Genomic DNA, 24,000 nt, shown 5'->3' on the forward strand with positions numbered 1-24,000 from the left:
TACTAATAATATATAGTATAATAATAATAATATACAGCATAATACTAATAATGTACAGTATAATACTAATAATAATATATAATACTAATAATATACAGTATAATACTAATAATATATAGTATATAATAATAATATAATAGTATAATACTAATAATATACAGTATAATACTAATAATATATAGTATAATACTAATAATATATAGTATAATAATAATAATATACTGTATAATAATAATAATATATAGTATAATAATATATATACTAATAATATATAGTATAATACTAATAATGTACAGTATAATACTAATAATATATAGTATAATACTAATAATGTACAGTATAATAATATTAATATACTGTATAATAATAATAATATATAGTATAATACTAATAATATATAGTATAATAATAATAATATATAGTATAATACTAATAATATACAGCATAATACTAATAATATACAGTATAATACTAATAATATATAGTATAATACTAATAATATATAGTATAATAATAATAATATACTGTATAATACTAATAATGTACAGTATAATACTAATAATATATAGTATAATAATAATAATATATAGTATAATACTAATAATATATAGTATAATAATAATAATATACTGTATAATACTAATAATGTACAGTATAATACTAATAATATATAGTATAATAATAATAATATATAGTATAATACTAATAATATATAGTATAATACTAATAATATATAGTATAATAATAATAATATATAGTATAATACTAATAATATACAGCATAATACTAATAATGTACAGTATAATACTAATAATATACAGTATAATACTAATAATAATATATAATACTAATAATATACAGTATAATACTAATAATATATAGTATAATACTAATAATATATAGTATAATACTAATAATATATAGTATAATAATATACAGTATAATAATAATAATATACAGCATAATACTAATAATGTACAGTATAATACTAATAATAATATATAATACTAATAATATACAGTATAATACTAATAATATATAGTATAATACTAATAATATATAGTATAATACTAATAATGTACAGTATAATAATAATAATATACTGTATAATAATAATAATATATAGTATAATACTAATAATATATAGTATAATAATAATAATATATAGTATAATACTAATAATATACAGCATAATACTAATAATATACAGTATAATACTAATAATATATAGTATAATACTAATAATATATAGTATAATAATAATAATATACTGTATAATACTAATAATGTACAGTATAATACTAATAATATATAGTATAATAATAATAATATATAGTATAATACTAATAATATATAGTATAATAATAATAATATACTGTATAATACTAATAATGTACAGTATAATACTAATAATATATAGTATAATAATAATAATATATAGTATAATACTAATAATATATAGTATAATACTAATAATATATAGTATAATAATAATAATATATAGTATAATACTAATAATATACAGCATAATACTAATAATGTACAGTATAATACTAATAATGTACAGTATAATACTAATAATATATAGTATAATAATAATAATATACTGTATAATACTAATAATGTACAGTATAATACTAATAATAATATATAATACTAATAATATACAGTATAATACTAATAATGTCCAGTATAATACTGTGACGTAGAAGTCCGTCACTGGCCGCGGGCAGTATTTGGTTCTTTAACGCACACACATATTCATCACTCCTCCCTGCGCCATTATACCATAAGTTAACAATGTGGGTCGACACACAATTTAACTTCTGTCTTGGTGCATGCATTTCACACTTGTCAATGTTCATATTTGAGAGATACAATAATTATTATACTTATCAATGTTGTGGATGAGCGCATTGTTTGTTTGTTCTGTTCCTCTCTCTCCATCTCTGTAGCTTCTGGGTATGCTGGAAAAGGACCCGAGCTAAGGGAATTGGGTTGGCTTTATAGTGCCTGTCCCAAATGGCTCATTAATGCATATGGGCATATTGAAAGATATTGTCAGTAATGATGTAATGTTGTAAATGTTATGTTGTGATATTGTTTAAAACCGTGTTGCAATGTATATCCTTTTAGTATGTTTAGTTCATGGAAAATGTAGGTTTGTATTGTTAATTGATTAATTAATTAGGGTTAATTGTTCTGAGGGGAGGGGCTAGCCCTACAAAAGGAGCCTCTCTCCAGTCTCTAAGGGGGATTTTTTGGATTGAGCTGTGGACGGGGCAGCATTGTTGTTAAGCTGTCCCATAAGGTAGACGTTGATGGCAGTACTGTTGTTTTCTGTTCCGGAATCACTTGTAAATAAACACCTTTGCACAGAAGAACTTTTGCGGTTCCGCCATCTTTTTATTTTTATAGAGGTTAGGTTATCCAGTTTAGCCATCTGGCCTACTCTACGTGACAAATACTAATAGTATATAGTATAATACTAATAATATATAGTATAATAATAATAATAATATACAGTATAATACTAATAATAATATATACCAGGAAGCACAGAAGGTAATATATACTAATATACAGTATAATACTACTAATAATATACGCCAGGCAGCACAAAAGGTAATATATAATATATACAGTATAATATATAGTATAATTGTAATAATAATATACACCAGGCAGCACAGAAGGTAATATATAATAATACACAATAATATATAGTATAATAATAATAATAATATACAGTATAATACTAATAATAATATACACCATGCAGCACAGAAGGTAATATATAATAATATATAGTATAATACTAATAATAATATACAGTATAATATATAGTATAATACTAATAATAATATACAGTATAATATATAGTATAATACTAATAATAATATACAGTATAATATATAGTATAATACTAATAATAATATACAGTATAATATATAGTATAATTGTAATAATAATATACTAATAATTATAATGTGATATATAACCCAGGTGTGTTGCAGGTAATAAAAGGTGTATGTTGTGTTCACTGCAGGTGTACGTGGAGCTGCGCTTCACCCTGAGAGACTGTAACTCCATTCCTTGGGTGTCTGGTACCTGCAAGGAGACCTTTAACCTCTTCTACCTCCAGACAGAGGAGCCACACGCCGCCGCCTCCCGCTTCAGACCCGCCGACTACGCCAAGGTCTAGTTTTAGAGAATCCTACTTGTAACAACTTTCATTAGATTGTTTTAAAAACTCTTCTTTGACTGAGAAAACGTTCTCATTTACAGCAACGACCTGGGGAATAGTTACAGGTGAGAGGAGGGGATGAATGAGCCAATTGGATGCTGGGGTGATTAGGTGGCCATGGTATGAGGGCCAGGTTGGACATTTTAGCCAGGACACCGGGGTTAACACCCCTTCTCTTGCGATAAATGCAATGGGATCTTTAATGACCAAAGAGAGTCAGGGTAACCGTTTAACGTCACGTCTGAAAGATCCCACCTTACAGAGGACAATGTCCCCAATCACTGCCCTGAAGCATCTCCTTAGACCAGAGGGAAGAGTGCCCCCTACTGGCCCTCCAACACCACTTCCACCAGCACCTGGTCTCCCATCCAGGGACCGACCAGGACCAACCCTGCTTAGCTTCAGAGGCAAGCCAGCGGTGGGATTCAGGGTGGGATGCTGCTGGCTAATTTTCACTTATTGGACTTTTTGACTCATCATATATTGACATAGTGTTTTTCTCTTTAATATACCTTATTTGCATGTTATTATCTGTGTGACAGACAAAGGCTAAACAAAACGAGGAGAGTTATTTCATAGCTGTTGTTACTGAGGAGAGTTATTTCATAGCTGTTGTTACTGAGGAGAGTTATTTCATAGCTGTTGTTACTGAGGAGAGTTATTTCATCGCTGTTGTTACTGAGGAGAGTTATTTACTGAGGAGAGTTATTTCATAGCTGTTGTTACTGAGGAGAGTTATTTCATAGCTGTTGTTACTGAGGAGAGTTATTTCATAGCTGTTGTTACTGAGGAGAGTTATTTCATAGCTGTTTGTTATTTTACTGAGGAGAGTTATTTCATAGCTGTTGTTACTGAGGAGAGTTATTTCATAGCTGTTGTTACTGTTACTGAGGAGAGTTATTTCATAGCTGTTGTTACTGAGGAGAGTTATTTCATAGCTGTTGTTACTGAGGAGAGTTATTTCATCGCTGTTGTTACTGAGGAGAGTTATTTCATAGCTGTTGTTACTGTTCAAGAGGAGAGTTATTTCATAGCTGTTGTTACTGTTGTTACTGAGGAGAGTTATTTCATAGCTGTTGTTACTGAGGAGAGTTATTTCATAGCTGTTGTTACTGAGGAGAGTTATTTCATAGCTGTTGTTACTGAGGAGAGTTATTTCATAGCTGTTGTTACCTGAGGAGAGTTATTTCATAGCTGGTTACTGAGGAGAGTTATTTCATAGCTGTTGTTACTGAGGAGAGTTATTTCATAGCTGTTGTTACTGAGGAGAGTTATTTCATTTCATAGCTGTTGTTACTGAGGAGAGTTATTTCATAGCTGTTGTTACTGAGGAGAGTTATTTCATAGCTGTTGTTACTGAGGAGAGTTATTTCATAGCTGTTGTTACTGAGGAGAGTTATTTCATAGCTGTTGTTACTGAGGAGAGTTATTTCATAGCTGTTGTTACTGAGGAGAGTTATTTCATAGCTGTTGTTACTGAGGAGAGTTATTTCATAGCTGTTGTTACTGAGGAGAGTTATTTCATAGCTGTTGTTACTGAGGAGAGTTATTTCATAGCTGTTGTTACTGAGGAGAGTTATTTCATAGCTGTTGTTACTGTTCAAGAGGAGAGTTATTTCATAGCTGTTGTTACTGAGGAGAGTTATTTCATAGCTGTTGTTACTGTTCAAGAGGAGAGTTATTTCATAGCTGTTGTTACTGAGGAGAGTTATTTCATAGCTGTTGTTACTGAGGAGAGTTATTTCATAGCTGTTGTTACTGAGGAGAGTTACTGAGGAGAGTTATTTCATAGCTGTTGTTACTGAGGAGAGTTATTTCAGCTGTTGCTGTTGTTACTGAGGAGAGTTATTTCATAGCTGTTGTTACTGAGGAGAGTTATTTTATTTCTGAGGAGAGTTATTTCATAGCTGTTGTTACTGTTACTGAGGAGAGTTATTTCATAGCTGTTGTTACTGAGGAGAGTTATTTCATAGCTGTTGTTACTGAGGAGAGTTATTTCATAGCTAGTTACTGTTATTTCATAGCTGTTGTTACTGAGGAGAGTTATTTCATAGCTGTTGTTACTACTGTTCAAGGAGAGTTATTTCATAGCTGTTGTTACTGTTCAGCTGTTGTTAGAGGAGAGTTATTTCATAGCTGTTGTTACTGTTCAGCTGTTGTTAGAGGAGAGTTATTTCATAGCTGTTGTTACTGTTCAAGAGGAGAGTTATTTCATAGCTGTTGTTGTTACTGTTGTTGAGGAGAGTTATTTCATAGCTGTTGTTACTGTTCAAGAGGAGAGTTATTTCATAGCTGTTGTTACTGAGGGAGTTATTTCATAGCTGTTGTTTATTATTTCATAGCTGTTGTTACTGTTCAAGAGGAGAGTTATTTCATAGCTGTTGTTACTGTTCAAGAGGAGAGTTATTTCATAGCTGTTGTTACTGAGGAGAGTTATTTCATAGCTGTTGTTACTGAGGAGAGTTATTTCATAGCTGTTGTTACTGAGGAGAGTTATTTCATAGCTGTTGTTACTGTTCAAGAGGAGAGTTATTTCATAGCTGTTGTTACTGAGGAGAGTTATTTCATAGCTGTTGTTACTGTTCAAGAGGAGAGTTATTTCATAGCTGTTGTTACTGAGGAGAGTTATTTCATAGCTGTTGTTAGTTATTTCATAGCTGTTGTTACTGAGGAGAGTTATTTCATAGTTGTTGTTACTGTTCAAGAGGAGAGTTATTTCATAGCTGTTGTTACTGAGGAGAGTTATTTCATAGCTGTTGTTACTGAGGAGAGTTATTTCATAGCTGCTGTTACTGTTCAAGAGGAGAGTTATATATTTAATGAAAAATTAAATATAAATAAATGTATAAATAAATAAATATAAATCAATTTCATAATTTAATGGTGCTGTGACACTACTACCCAGGTGCATATGATGAAAAACATATGGATATGATTTGATTTGAAGGTGGACACCATTGCTGCCGATGAGAGCTTCACACAGACGGACCTGGGCGACCGCGTTCTGCGCCTCAACACGGAGGTGAGTTTGGTTGAATATTATATTCATTACGGTCTTATACTTCAGTGCTCTTTTGTCTCTTTGTTTTCTCTCGTGATATTTATTTAAAAAAATATATATATATTTTCATTAGAATTTCAGGGCAGAACTACAGATTTTTACCTTATCAGCTCGCTAGGCTACCTGCCACCTCTACACTCTAACCACTAGACTACCTGCCTCCTCTACACTCTAACCACTAGGGTACCCTGCCTCCTCTACACTCTAACCACTAGGCTACCTGCCTCCTCTACACTCTAACCACTAGGCTACCTGCCTCCTCTACACTCTAACCACTAGGCTACCTGCCTCCTCTACACTCTAACCACTAGGCTACCTGCCACCTCTACACTCTAACCACTAGGCTACCTGCCACCTCTACACTCTAACCACTAGGCTACCTGCCTCCTCTACACTCTAACCACTAGGCTACCCTGCCTCCTCTACACTAACCACTAGGCTACCTGCCACCTCTACACTCTAACCACTAGGCTACCTGCCTCCTCTACACTCTAACCACTAGGCTACCTGCCACCTCTACACTCTAACCACTAGGCTACCTGCCTCCTCTACACTCTAACCACTAGGCTACCTGCCTCCTCTACACTCTAACCACTAGGGTACCCTGCCTCCTCTACACTCTAACCACTAGGCTACCCTGCCACCTCTACACTCTAACCACTAGGTTACCTGCCTCCTCTACACTCTAACCACTAGGCTACCCTGCCACCTCTACACTCTAACCACTAGGCTACCTGCCTCCTCTACACTCTAACCACTAGGCTACCTGCCACCTCTACACTCTAACCACTAGACTACCTGCCTCCCCTACACTCTAACCACTAGGCTACCTGCCTCCTCTACACTCTAACCACTAGACTACCAGCTGCCTCTACACTCTAACCACTAGGCTACCTGCCTCCTCTACACTCTAACCACTAGACTACCAGCTGCCTCTACACTCTAACCACTAGGCTACCTGCCTCCTCTACACTCTAACCACTAGGCTACCTGCCTCCTCTACACTCTAACCACTAGGCTACCTGCCTCCTCTACACTCTAACCACTAGGCTACCTGCCTCCTCTACACTCTAACCACTAGGCTACCTGCCTCCTCTACACTCTAACCACTAGGCTACCTGCCTCCTCTACACTCTAACAACTAGGCTACCTGCCTCCCCTACACTCTAACCACTAGGCTACCTGCCTCCTCTACACTCTAACCACTAGGCTACCTGCCTCCTCTACACTCTAACAACTAGGCTACCTGCCTCCTCTACACTCTAACCACTAGACTACCTGCCTCCTCTACACTCTAACCACTAGACTACCTGCCGCCCCCCTTTATCTATACATTCACTACAGTAATCTGTTGACCCAGGATATTACCTGGGGAGTCCCTATATACATTCACTACAGTAATCTATTGACTCAGGATATTACCTGGGGAGTCCCTATATACATTCACTACAGTAATCTGTTGAGAGAATCTTTGCATTGTCCTCCGTCTTGCTACTAACTATTGTTTAGTACCGAAGCCACGACCCAGACATAACACAACACATCCACGACCCAGACATATCACAACACAGCCACGACCCAGACATACTGTAACACAACACAGCCACGACCCAGACATACTGTAACACAACACAGCCACGACCCAGACATAACACAACACAGCCACGACCCAGACATAACACAACACAGCCACGACCCAGACATAACACAACACAGCCACGACCCAGACATAACACAACACAGCCACAACCCAGACATATCACAACACAGCCACGACCCAGACATACTGTAACACAACACAGCCACGACCCAGACATATCACAACACAGCCACGACCCAGACATAACACAACACAGCCACAACCCAGACATATCACAACACAGCCACGACCCAGACATACTGTAACACAACACAGCCACAACACAACACAGCCACGACCCAGACATACTGTAACACAACACAGCCACAACCCAGACATAACACAACACATCCACGACCCAGACATAACACAACACAGCCACGACCCAGACATAACACAACACAGCCACGACCCAGACATACTGTAACACAACACAGCCACAACCCAGACATAACACAACACATCCACGACCCAGACATAACACAACACATCCACGACCCAGACATAACACAACACAGCCACGACCCAGACATACTGTGACACAACACAGCCACGACCCAGACAAAACACAACACAGCCACGACCCAGACGTACTCTGACACAACACATCCACGACCCAGACATAACACAACACAGCCATGACCCAGACATAACACAACACAGCCACGACCCAGACATAACACAACACAGCCACGACCCAGACATAACACAACACAGCCACGACCCAGACATCACACAACACAGCCACGACCCAGACATACTGTAACACAACACAGCCACGACCCAGATATAACACAACACAGCCACGACCCAGACATAACACAACACAGCCACGACCCAGACATAACACAACACAGCCACGACCCAGACATACTGTAACACAACACAGCCACGACCCAGACATAACACAACACAGCCACGACCCAGACGTACTGTAACACAACATAGCCACGACCCAGACATAACACAACACAGCCACGACCCAGACAAAACACAACACAGCCACGACCCAGACGTACTGTAACACAACACATCCACGACCCAGACATAACACAACACAGCCACGACCCAGACATACTGTAACACAACACAGCCACGACCCAGACATAACACAACACAGCCTCGACCCAGACATACTGTAACACAACACATCCACGACCCAGACATATCACAACACAGCCCACGACCCAGATATAACACAACACAGCCACGACCCAGACATAACACAACACAGCCACGACCCAGACATAACACAACACAGCCACGACCCAGACATACTGTAACACAACACAGCCACAACACAACACAGCCACGACCCAGACATACTGTAACACAACACAGCCACAACCCAGACATAACACAACACATCCACGACCCAGACATAACACAACACAGCCACGACCCAGACATAACACAACACAGCCACGACCCAGACATACTGTAACACAACACAGCCACAACCCAGACATAACACAACACATCCACGACCCAGACATAACACAACACATCCACGACCCAGACATAACACAACACAGTAACGACCCAGACATAACACAACACAGCCACGACCCAGACATAACACAACACATCCACGACCCAGACATAACACAACACAGCCACGACCCAGACATAACACAACACAGCCACGACCCAGACATACTGTAACACAACACAGCCACGACCCAGACATACTGTAACACAACACAGCCACAACCCAGACATACTGTAACACAACATAGCCACGACCCAGACATACTGTAACACAACACAGCCACAACCCAGACATAACACAACACAGCCACGACCCAGACATAACACAACACAGCCACGACCCAGACATATCACAACACAGCCACGACCCAGACATAACACAACACAGCCACGACCCAGACATAACACAACACAGCCACGACCCAGACGTACTGTAACACAACACAGCCACGACCCAGACATAACACAACACAGTCACGACCCAGACATAACACAACACATCCACGACCCAGACATACTGTAACACAACACAGCCACGACCCAGACATATCACAACACAGTCACGACCCAGACATAACACAACACATCCACGACCCAGACATACTGTAACACAACACAGCCACGACCCAGACATAACACAACACAGCCACGACCCAGACATAACACAACACAGCCACGACCCAGACATACTGTAACACAACACAGCCACGACCCAGACATAACACAACACAGCCACGACCCAGACATAACACAACACAGCCACGACCCAGACATAACACAACACAGCCACGACCCAGACATACTGTAACACAACACAGCCACGACCCAGACATAACACAACACAGCCACGACCCAGACATAACACAACACAGCCACGACCCAGACATAACACAACACATCCACGACCCAGACATACTGTAACACAACACATCCACGACCCAGACATAACACAACACAGCCACGACCCAGACATACTGTAACACAACACAGCCACAACCCAGACATAACACAACACAGCCACGACCCAGACATAACACAACACAGCCACGACCCAGACATAACACAACACAGCCACGACCCAGACATAACACAACACAGCCACGACCCAGACATACTGTAACACAACACATCCACGACCCAGACATACTTTAACACAACACAGCCATGACCCAGACATATCACAACACAGCACGACCCAGACATACTTTAACACAACACAGCCATGACCCAGACATATCACAACACAGCCACAACCCAGACATACTGTAACACAACACAGCCACGACCCAGACATAACACAACACAGCCACGACCCAGACATAACACAACACATCCACGACCCAGACATACTGTAACACAACACAGCCACGACCCAGACATAACACAACACAGCCACGACCCAGACATAACACAACACAGCCATGACCCAGACATAACACAACACAGCCACGACCCCGACATATCACAACACAGCCACGACCCAGACATAACACAACACAGCCACGACCCAGACATACTGTAACACAACACAGCCACGACCCAGAATTACTCTAACACAACACAGCCACGACCCAGACATAACACAACACAGCCACAACCCAGAAATAACACAACACAGCCACGACCCAGACATAACACAACACAGCCACGACCCAGACATACTGTAACACAACACATCCACGACCCAGACATAACACAACACAGCCACGACCCAGATATAACACAACACAGCCACGAACCAGACATACTGTAACACAACACATCCACGACCCAGGCATAACACAACACAGCCACGACCCAGACATAACACAACACAGCCACGACCCAGACATACTATAACACAACACAGCCACGACCCAGACATAACACAACACAGCCACGACCCAGACATAATACAACACATCCACGACCCAGACATAACACAACACAGCCACGACCCAGACATACTGTAACACAACACAGTCACGACCCAGACATAACACAACACAGCCATGACCCAGACATACTGTAACACAACACAGCCACGACCCAGACATAACACAACACAGCCACGACCCAGACATAATACAACACATCCACGACCCAGACATAACACAACACAGCCACGACCCAGACATAACACAACACAGCCACGACCCAGACATAACACAACACAGCCACGACCCAGACATAACACAACACAGCCACGACCCAGACATAACACAACACATTCTCGACCCAGACATAACACAACACATCCACAACCCAGACATAACACAACACAGCCACGACCCAGACATATCACAACACAGCCACGACCCAGACATACTGTATCACAACACAGCCACGACCCAGACATAACACAACACAGCCACGACCCAGACATACTGTATCACAACACAGCCACGACCCAGACATAACACAACACAGCCACGACCCAGACATATCACAACACAGCCACAACCCAGACATAACACAACACAGCCACGACCCAGACATACTGTATCACAACACAGCCACAACCCAGACATAACACAACACAGCCACGACCCAGACATACTGTAACACAACACAGCCACGACCCAGACATACTGTAACACAACACAGCCACGACCCAGACATACTGTAACACAACACAGCCACGACCCAGACATATCACAACACAGCCACGACCCAGACATAACACAACACTTGTTGCCAGACCCACTAATAAAACGTAAAAATATATTACTACAAAACTCTTTTCAGAAAATGAAAAATGTTTTCAAAATATGGACTCTTAGGGTAGAGGCCTGGGAGCCATGTTGAATCTATAATAATATATATGGACTCTTAGCGTAGAGGCCTGGGAGCCATGGTGAATCTATAATAATATATATGGACACTAAGCGTAGAGGCCTGGGAGCCATGTTGAATCTATAATAATATATATGGACTCATAGCGTAGAGGCCTGGGAGCCATGGTGAATCTATAATAATATATATGGACTCTTAGCGTAGAGGCCTGGGAGCCATGTTGAATCTATAATAATATATATGGACTCTTAGCGTAGAGGCCTGGGAGCCATGTTGAATCTATAATAATATATATGGACACTAAGCGTAGAGGCCTGGGAGCCATGTTGAATCTATAATAATATATATGGACACTAAGCGTAGAGGCCTGGGAGCCATGTTGAATCTATAATAATATATATGGACTCTTAGGGTAGAGGCCTGGGAGCCATGTTGAATCTATAATAATATATATGGACACTAAGCGTAGAGGCCTCGCCACAGGTCTTTACGGAGCATGTTGAATCTCCCTGTTACTGCCCTTACAATAGATGCTGTTTGAGAGGAGAGGTCATTTCATTGTGTAGCCTACGCTCTACTGTAAGCCTATGACAAATAAAAACGTTCCTTTGATTTGAGGTCAGAGAGGTCGGCCCCGTGACCCAGAAGGGCTTCTACCTGGCGTTCCAGGATGTGGGGGCGTGTATCGCTCTGGTCTCCGTCAAGGTGTTCTATAAGGTATTGTGATGTTTATGTATTATATATGTCTGTCTGTCTGTCTGTCTGTCTGTCTGTCTGTCTGTCTGTCAGACAGTCCGTCCGTCCGTCCGTCCATAAGAAAACTGTATACAGTGGCTTGTGAAAGTGTTCACCCCCTTGGCATCCATCCTCTTCTGTTGCCTTACAACCTGGAATCAAAATAGTTTTTGGGGAGGTTCGTATCATTTGTTTTACACAACATGCCTACCACTTTGGGGAGGTTCGTATCATTTGTTTTACACAACATGCCTGCCACTTTGGGGAGGTTCGTATCATTTGATTTACACAACATGCCTACCACTTTGGGGAGGTTCGTATCATTTGATTTACACAACATGCCTACCACTTTGGGGAGGTTCGTATCATTTGATTTACACAACATGCCACTTAGAAGATGCAAAATATTTTTTATTGTGAAACAAATAAGAAATAAGACAGAAAAACAGAAATCTTGAGCGTGCATAACTATTCACCCCCACAAAGTCAATACCTTGTAGAGCCACCTTTTGCAGCAAATACAGCTGCACGTCTCTTGGGGTATGTCTCTATAAGCTTGGTACATCTAGCCACTGGGATTTTTGCCCATTCTTCAAGGCAAAACTGCTCCAGCTCCTTCAAGTTGGATGGGTTCTGCTCGTGTACAATAATCATTAAGTCATACCACAGAATCTCAATTGGATTGAGGTCTGGGCTTTGACTAGGCCATTCCAAGACATTTAAATGTTTCCCCTTAAACCACTCAAGTGTTGCTTTAGCAGTATGCTTAGGGTCATTGTCCTGCTGGAAGGTGAACCTCCGTCCCAGTCTCAAATCTCTGGAAGACTGAAACAGGTTTCCCTTAAGAATTTCCCTGTATTTGGCACCATCCATTATTCCTTAAATTCTGACCAGTTTCTCAGTCCCTGCCGATGAAAAACATGGATGGTGTTCTCGGGTGATAAGAGGTGTTGGGTTTGCGCCAGACATAGCGTTTTCCTTGATGGCCAAAAAGCTCAATTTTGACCAGAGTACCTTCTTCCATATGTTTGGGGAATCTCCCACATGCCTTTTGGTGAACACCAAACGTGTTTGCTTATTTTTTTCTTTAAGCAATGGCTTTTTTTCTGGCCACTCTTCCGTAAAGCCCAGCTCTGTGGAGTGTACGGCTTAAAGTGGTCCTATGGACAGATACTCCAATCTCCGCTGTGGAGCTTTGCAGCTCCTTCAGGGTTATCTTTGGTCTCTTTGTTGCCTCTCTGATTAATACCCTCCTTGCCTGGTCCGTGAGTTTTGGTGAGCGGCCCTCTCTTGGCAGGTTTGTTGTTGTGCCATATTCTTCAAAGTTTCTGATATTTTTTTATAACCTAACCCTGATCTGTACTTCTCCACAACTTTGTTCCTGACCTGTTTGGAGAGCTGCTTGGTCTTCATGGTGCCGCTTGCTTGGTGGTGCCCCTTACTTAGTGATGTTGCAGACTCTGGGGCCTTTCAGAACAGGTGTATATATACTGAGATCATGTGACACTTGGACTGCACACAGGTGGACTTTATTTAACTAATTATGTGACTTCTGAAGGTAATTGGTTCTTATTTAGGGGCTTCATAGCAAAGGGGGTGAATACATAGACACGCACCACTTTTAATTTATTTATTTTTTGCATTTTTTTGTGTTGTTAGAGTAGATTGTTTTTTTCACCAATTTGGACTATTTTGTGTTTGTCCATCACATGAAATCCAAATAAAAATCCATTTAAATGACAGGTTGTAATGCAACAAAAACTCCAAGGGGGAGGAATACCTTTGCAAGGCCCTGTACTGACTTTCTATCTCTCTCCTTATCGAAGCGCTGTCCATCCACTCTGAGGAACCTGGCAGCGTTCCCAGACACAGTACCAAGGGTCGACTCCTCCTCGCTGGTGGAGGTGCGGGGAGCGTGCGTGGAGAACGCAGAGGAGAGGGACACGCCCAAACTGTACTGTGGGGCGGACGGGGACTGGCTGGTTCCTCTGGGGCGATGCGTCTGTAGTCTGGGACATGAGGAGATTGACGGAATCTGCCAGGGTGAGTTGTTGTGGCTTACAATTTCCCCTGGGCACAAATATCAGTTCAACGTCTAGTTTTGAGTTGTCAAAATACGTGAATTCAACGTGAAATCGACAAAATAATTCACCACGTCATTGGATTTAGGTTAAACGTTGGGTGACAAAAATAAGAAATTACAAATCCAATCAGTTTTACACATTGATTCAACATCATCACGTTGAATTATTTTGTTGAAATGACATGGAAACAACGCTGATCAAACCAGTTTTTGCCCAGTGGGTTCTTAGTGCTTTATATTGTTGTGTGCTTATTCGGGCTGACCCCAATTAGTCGACTGGTCGATTGTTTTATGTTTTTGGGTCGAGCAGTAGCAAATATATATAAATATATTATTTATGGCACATGAGACTCCTGTCTTATTCGCGCCCATTTTAGTGAACTAATCCATTGTCAGGGCCGAGACTAATCCATTGTGAAGGCCGAGACTAATCCAATGTGAAGGCCGAGACTAATCCATTGTGAAGGCCGAGACTAATCCATTGTGAAGGCCGAGACTAATCCATTGTGAAGGCCGAGACTAATCCATTGTGAAGGCCGAGACTAATCCATTGTGAAGGCCGAGACTAATCCATTGTGAAGGCCGAGACTAATCCAATGTGAAGGCCGAGACTAATCCATTGTCAGGGCCGAGACTAATCCATTGTCAGGGCCGAGACTAATCCATTGTGAAGTCCGAGACTAATCCATTGTGAAGGCCGAGACTAATCCATTGTCAAGGCCGAGACTAATCCATTGTGAAGGCCGAGACTAATCCAATGTGAAGGCCGAGACTAATCCAATGTGAAGGCCGAGACTAATCCATTGTGAAGGCCGAGACTAATCCATTGTGAAGGCCGAGACTAATCCAATGTGAAGGCCGAGACTAATCCATTGTCAGGGCCGAGACTAATCCATTGTCAGGGCCGAGACTAATCCATTGTGAAGTCCGAGACTAATCCAATGTGAAGGCCGAGACTAATCCAATGTGAAGGCCGAGACTAATCCAATGTGAAGGCCGATACTAATCCATTGCAGAGGCTGAGACTAATCTATTGTGAAGACCGAGACTAATCCATTGTCAGGGCCGAGACTAATCCATTGTCAGGGCCGAGACTAATCCATTGTGAAGGCCGAGACTAATCCAATGTGAAGGCTGAGACTAATCCAATGTGAAGGCCGAGACTAATCCATTGTGAAGGCCGAGACTAATCCAATGTGAAGGCCGAGACTAATCCATTGTGAAGGCCGAGACTAATCCATTGTGAAGGCCGAGACTAATCCATTGTGAAGGCCGAGACTAATCCAATGTGAAGGCCGAGACTAATCCATTGTCAGGGCCGAGACTAATCCATTGTCAGGGCCGAGACTAATCCATTGTGAAGTCCGAGACTAATCCAATGTGAAGGCCGAGACTAATCCAATGTGAAGGCCGAGACTAATCCAATGTGAAGGCCGATACTAATCCATTGCAGAGGCTGAGACTAATCTATTGTGAAGACCGAGACTAATCCATTGTCAGGGCCGAGACTAATCCATTGTCAGGGCCGAGACTAATCCATTGTGAAGGCCGAGACTAATCCAATGTGAAGGCTGAGACTAATCCAATGTGAAGGCTGAGACTAATCCATTGTCAGGCCTGAGACTAATCCAATGTGAAGGCCGAGACTAATCCATTGTGAAGGCCGAGACTAATCCATTGTGAAGGCCGAGACTAATCCATTGTGAAGGCCGAGACTAATCCAATGTGAAGGCCGAGACTAATCCATTGTCAGGGCCGAGACTAATCCATTGTCAGGGCCGAGACTAATCCATTGTGAAGTCCGAGACTAATTCATTGTGAAGGCCGAGACTAATCCAATGTGAAGGCCGAGACTAATCCATTGTGAAGGCCGAGACTAATCCAATGTGAAGGCCGATACTAATCCATTGCAGAGGCTGAGACTAATCTATTGTGAAGACCGAGACTAATCCATTGTCAGGGCCGAGACTAATCCATTGTCAGGGCCGAGACTAATCCATTGTGAAGGCCGAGACTAATCCAATGTGAAGGCTGAGACTAATCCAATGTGAAGGCTGAGACTAATCCATTGTCAGGCCTGAGACTAATCCAATGTGAAGGCCGAGACTAATCCATTGTCAGGGCCGAGACTAATCCAATGTGAAGACAGAGACTAATCCAATGTGAAGGCCGAGACTAATCCATTGTGAAGGCAGAGACTAATCCATTGTCAGGGCCGAGACTAATCCATTGTCAGGGCCGAGACTAATCCATTGAGGGCTGAGACTAATCCATTGAGGGCTGAGTCTAATCCATTGTGAAGGCCGAGACTAATCCATTGTGAAGACCGAGACTAATCCATTGTGAAGACCGAGACTAATCCATTGTGAAGGCAGAGACTAATCCATTGTCAGGGCCGAGACTAATCCATTGAGGGCCGAGACTAATCCATTGTGAAGGCCGAGGCTAATCCATTGTGAAGGTTGAGACTAATCCAATGTGAAGGCCGAGACTAATCCATTGTGAAGGCCGAGACTAATCCATTGTGAAGACCGAGACTAATCCAATGTGAAGGCCGATACTAATCCATTGCAGAGGCTGAGACTAATCTATTGTGAAGACCGAGACTAATCCATTGTCAGGGCCGAGACTAATCCATTGTCAGGGCCGAGACTAATCCATTGTGAAGGCCGAGACTAATCCAATGTGAAGGCTGAGACTAATCCAATGTGAAGGCTGAGACTAATCCATTGTCAGGGCCGAGACTAATCCATTGTGAAGGCCGAGACTAATCCATTGTGAAGGCCGAGACTAATCCATTGTGAGGGCCGAGACTAATCCATTGTGAAGGCCGAGACTAATCCAATGTGAAGGCCGAGACTAATCCATTGTCAGGGCCGAGACTAATCCATTGTCAGGTCCGAGACTAATCCATTGTGAAGTCCGAGACTAATCCATTGTGAAGGCCGAGACTAATCCATTGTGAAGGCCGAGACTAATCCAATGTGAAGACCGAGACTAATCCATTGTGAAGGCCGAGACTAATCCAATGTGAAGGCCGATACTAATCCATTGCAGAGGCTGAGACTAATCTATTGTGAAGACCGAGACTAATCCATTGTCAGGGCCGAGACTAATCCATTGTCAGGGCCGAGACTAATCCATTGTGAAGGCCGAGACTAATCCAATGTGAAGGCTGAGACTAATCCAATGTGAAGGCTGAGACTAATCCATTGTCAGGCCTGAGACTAATCCAATGTGAAGGCCGAGACTAATCCATTGTCAGGGCCGAGACTAATCCAATGTGAAGACAGAGACTAATCCAATGTGAAGGCTGAGACTAATCCATTGTGAAGGCCGAGACTAATCCATTGTGAAGGCAGAGACTAATCCATTGTCAGGGCCGAGACTAATCCATTGTCAGGGCCGAGACTAATCCATTGAGGGCTGAGACTAATCCATTGAGGGCTGAGACTAATCCATTGTGAAGGCCGAGACTAATCCATTGTGAAGACAGAGACTAATCCATTGTGAAGGCAGAGACTAATCCATTGTGAAGGCAGAGACTAATCCATTGTCAGGGCCGAGACTAATCCATTGAGGGCCGAGACTAATCCATTGTGAAGGCCGAGACTAATCCATTGTGAAGGTTGAGACTAATCCAATGTGAAGGCCGAGACTAATCCATTGTGAAGGCCGAGACTAATCCATTGTGAAGGCCGAGATTAATCCATTGTGAAGGCCGAGACTAATCCAATGTGAAGGCCGAGACTAATCCAATGTGAAGGCCGAGACTAATCCAATGTGAAGACCGAGACTAATCCATTGTCAGGCCCGAGACTAATCCAATGTTAAGGCTGAGACTAATCCAATGTGAAGGCCGAGACTAATCCATTGTCAGGGCCGAGACTAATCCATTGTCAGGGCCGAGTCTAATCCATTGTGAAGACCGAGACTAATCCATTGTGAAGGCAGAGACTAATACATTGTCAGGGCCGAGACTAATCCATTGAGGGCTGAGACTAATCCATTGTGAAGGCCGAGACTAATCCATTGTGAAGGCAGAGACTAATCCATTGTGAAGACAGAGACTAATCCAATGTGAAGGCTGAGACTAATCCATTGTGAAGGCCGAGACTAATCCATTGTGAAGGCCGAGACTAATCCATTGTGAAGGTAGAGACTAATACATTGTCAGGGCCGAGACTAATCCATTGTGAAGGCCGAGACTAATCCATTGTGAAGGTTGAGACTAATCCATTGTGAAGACCGAGACTAATCCATTGTGAAGACCGAGACTAATCCAATATGAAGGCTGAGACTAATCCAATGTGAAGACCGAGACTAATCCAATGTGAAGACCGAGACTAATCCAATGTGAAGACTGAGACTAATCCATTGTGAAGGCCGAGACTAATCCAATGTGAAAACCGAGACTAATCCATTGTGAAGGCAGAGACTAATCCACTTTCAGGGCCGAGACTAATCCACTTTCAGGGCCGAGACTAATCCACTTTCAGGGCCGAGACTAATCCATTGTCAGGGCCGAGACTAATCCATTGTGAAGGCAGAGACTAATCCAATGTGAAGGCCGAGACTAATCCAATGTGGAGACCGAGACTAATCCAATGTGAAGGCTGAGACTAATCCATTGTGAAGGCCGAGACTAATCCATTGTGAAGGTTGAGACTAATCCATTGTGAAGGCCGAGACTAATCCATTGTGAAGGCCGAGACTAATCCATTGTCAGGGCCGAGACTAATCCATTGTCAGGGCCGAGACTAATCCATTGAGGGCCGAGACTAATCCATTGTGAAGGCCGAGACTAATCCATTGTGAGGGCTGAGACTAATCCAATGTGAAGGCCGAGACTAATCCAATGTGAAGACCGAGACTAATCCAATGTGAAGGCTGAGACTAATCCAATGTGAAGACCGAGACTAATCCATTGTGAATTCCGAGACTAATCCATTGTGAATTCCGAGACTAATCCATTGTCTGGGCCGAGACTAATCCATTGTGAAGGCCGAGACTAATCCAATGTGAAGGCCGAGACTAATCCAATGTGGAGACCGAGACTAATCCAATGTGGAGACCGAGACTAATCCAATGTGAAGGCTGAGACTAATCCACTTTCAGGGCCGAGACTAATCCATTGTCAGGGCCGAGACTAATCCATTGTGAAGGCCGAGACTAATCCATTGTGAAGGCCGAGACTAATCCATTGTGAAGGCCGAGACTAATCCATTGTCAGGTCCGAGACTAATCCATTGTCAGGTCCGAGACTAATCCATTGTGAAGGCCGAGACTAATCCATTGTCAGGGCCGAGACTAATCCATTGTGAAGGCAGAGACTAATCCATTGTCGGGGCCGCTGGGGAGAGTGGCTAAATTGCACAATGTATGTATCGCTCCCGCCAATTTGTGCACATTCATTGTTTAATGACTTCATTGTGTGAATTGTTTGCTTTTGATTGTTAGTGTCTATCATTAATTCATTACATTTATCACCAGTAGTATATTTACTGTTAATTCCTATAATTTATCATCTATAATGTTTGTTTGGTTTCACTCATTTCTGTTAATTAATCAATATATTACTGTTCGTTTTTTACCATTCTGACTGTCGGAGTGGAGATGTTGTTTTCAGAGCACAAACCTCTTGTGAGAAACACGTTTTGGTTTTATTTCATTCCATTTACGAGGTTTGCAAAATTTAGTAATTGTCCATTTTCTGAGTAGGCCTATGGTCTACCTTATAGTCTACACTGTAGTCTACCCTGTAGTCTACCCTATAGTCTATAGTCTACCCTATAGTCTATAGTCTACTTTATAGTCTACACTGTAGTCTACCCTGTAGTCTACCCTATAGTCTATAGTCTACCCTATAGTCTATAGTCTACCTTATAGTCTACACTGTAGGCTACCCTATAGTCTACAGTCTACCCTATAGTCTATAGTCTACCTTATAGTCTACACTGTAGTCTACCCTGTAGTCTACCCTATAGTCTACCCTATAGTCTAACGTATAGTCTACCCTGTAGTCTACCCTGTAGTCTACCCTATAGTCTACCCTATAGTCTAACGTATAGTCTACCCTGTAGTCTACCCTGTTGTCTACCCTATAGTCTACCCTATAGTCTATAGTCTACCCTATAGTCTATTCTCTACCCTATAGTCTACCCTATAATCTACTCTAGAGTCTACCCTGTAGTCTACCCTATAGCGTACCCTATAGTCTATAGTCTACCCTATACTCTATTGTCTACCCTATAGTCGACCCTATAGTCTACCCTATAGTCTAACGTATAGGCTACCCTGTAGTCTACCCTATAGTCTACCCTATAGTCTATAGTCTACTCTATAGTCTACCCTATAGTCTACTCTATAGTCTACCCTATAGTCTATTGTCTACCCTATAGTCTAACGTATAGTCAACCCTGTAGTCTACCCTATTGTCTACCCTATAGTCTATAGTCTACTCTATAGTCTACCCTATGGTCTATAGTCTACTCTATAGTCTACCCTATAGTCTATTCTCTACCCTATAGTCTACCCTATAGTCTACTCTAGAGTCTACCCTGTAGTCTACCCTATAGTGTACCCTATAGTCTACTCTAGAGTCTACCCTGTAGTCTACCCTATAGTGTATGTCTACCCTATAGTCTACCCTATACTCAATTGTCTACCCTATAGTCGACTCTATAGTCTATAGTCTACCCTATAGTCTACCCTATAGTCTACTCTAGAGTCTACCCTGTAGTCTACCCTATAGTGTATGTCTACCCTATAGTCTTTTGTCTACCCTATAGTCTACCCTATAGTCTACCCTATAGTCTACCCTGTAGTCTACCCTGTAGTCTACCCTATAGTCTATAGTCTACACTTTAGTCTACCCTATAGTCTATAGTCTACTCTATAGTCTACCCTATAGTCTACCCTATGGTCTGTAGTCTACCCTATAGTCTAACCTATAGTCTGTTGTCTACCCTATAGTCTACCCTATAGTCTGTAGTCTACCCTATAGTATACCCTGTAGTCTACCCTATAGTCTGTAGTCTACCCTATAGTCTGTAGTCTACCCTATAGTCTACCCTATAGTCTGTAGTCTACCCTATAGTCTGTAGTCTACCCTATAGTCTGTAGTCTACCCTATAGTATACCCTGTAGTCTACCCTATAGTCTGTAGTCTACCCTATAGTCTGTAGTCTACCCTATAGTCTGTAGTCTACCCTATAGTCTGTAGTCTACCCTATAGTCTAACCTATAGTCTGTTGTCTACCCTATAGTCTACCCTATAGTCTGTAGTCTACCCTATAGTCTGTAGTCTACCCTCTAGTATACCCTGTAGTCTACCCTATAGTCTGTAGTCTACCCTATAATCTGTAGTCTACCCTATAGTATACCCTGTAGTCTACCCTATAGTCTGTAGTCTACCCTATAGTCTGTAGTCTACCCTATAGTATACCCTGTAGTCTACTCTATAGTCTACCCTATAGTCTATTGTCTACCCTATAGTCTAACGTATAGTCAACCCTGTAGTCTACCCTATAGTCTACCCTATAGTCTATAGTCTACTCTATAGTCTACCCTATAGTCTACTCTATAGTCTACCCTATAGTCTGTTGTCTACCCTATAGTCTAACGTATAGTCAACCCTGTAGTCTACCCTATTGTCTACCCTATAGTCTATAGTCTACTCTATAGTCTACCCTATAGTCTACTCTATAGTCTACCCTATAGTCTGTTGTCTACCCTATAGTCTAACGTATAGTCAACCCTGTAGTCTACCCTATTGTCTACCCTATAGTCTATAGTCTACTCTATAGTCTACCCTATGGTCTATAGTCTACTCTATAGTCTACCCTATAGTCTATTCTCTACCCTATAGTCTACCCTATAGTCTACTCTAGAGTCTACCCTGTAGTCTACCCTATAGCGTACCCTATAGTCTATAGTCTACCCTATACTCAATTGTCTACCCTATAGTCGACTCTATAGTCTATAGTCTACCCTATAGTCTACCCTATAGTCTACTCTAGAGTCTACCCTGTAGTCTACCCTATAGTGTATGTCTACCCTATAGTCTTTTGTCTACCCTATAGTCTACCCTATAGTCTACCCTATAGTCTACCCTGTAGTCTACCCTGTAGTCTACCCTATAGTCTATAGTCTACTCTATAGTCTACCCTATAGTCTATAGTCTACTCTATAGTCTACCCTATAGTCTACCCTATGGTCTGTAGTCTACCCTATAGTCTAACCTATAGTCTGTTGTCTACCCTATAGTCTACCCTATAGTCTGTAGTCTACCCTATAGTATACCCTGTAGTCTACCCTATAGTCTGTAGTCTACCCTATAGTCTGTAGTCTACCCTATAGTCTGTAGTCTACCCTATAGTCTACCCTATAGTCTGTAGTCTACCCTATAGTCTGTAGTCTACCCTATAGTATACCCTGTAGTCTACCCTATAGTCTGTAGTCTACCCTATAGTCTGTAGTCTACCCTATAGTCTGTAGTCTACCCTATAGTCTAACCTATAGTCTGTTGTCTACCCTATAGTCTACCCTATAGTCTGTAGTCTACCCTATAGTCTGTAGTCTACCCTCTAGTATACCCTGTAGTCTACCCTATAGTCTGTAGTCTACCCTATAATCTGTAGTCTACCCTATAGTATACCCTGTAGTCTACCCTATAGTCTGTAGTCTACCCTATAGTATACCCTGTAGTCTACTCTATAGTCTACCCTATAGTCTATTGTCTACCCTATAGTCTAACGTATAGTCAACCCTGTAGTCTACCCTATAGTCTACCCTATAGTCTGTAGTCTACCCTATAATCTGTAGTCTACCCTATAGTATACCCTGTAGTCTACCCTATAGTCTGTAGTCTACCCTATAGTATACCCTGTAGTCTACCCTATAGTCTGTAGTCTACCCTATAGTCTGTAGGCATCTAAATGCGCCCCACCAGTAATAAGCTGTGGAGC

The 24,000-nt window shown here is 41.6% G+C and overlaps 1 pseudogene; it reads left to right on the forward strand.

The window, feature by feature from the left end:
- LOC112236524 overlaps positions 1-24,000 on the forward strand; it is a 127,714-nt pseudogene that overhangs the window by 333 nt on the left and 103,381 nt on the right.

This window comes from Oncorhynchus tshawytscha, unplaced genomic scaffold (assembly GCF_018296145.1).
Source record: "Oncorhynchus tshawytscha isolate Ot180627B unplaced genomic scaffold, Otsh_v2.0 Un_contig_8066_pilon_pilon, whole genome shotgun sequence".
In the NCBI taxonomy this organism is placed as follows: Eukaryota; Metazoa; Chordata; class Actinopteri; order Salmoniformes; family Salmonidae; genus Oncorhynchus; species Oncorhynchus tshawytscha.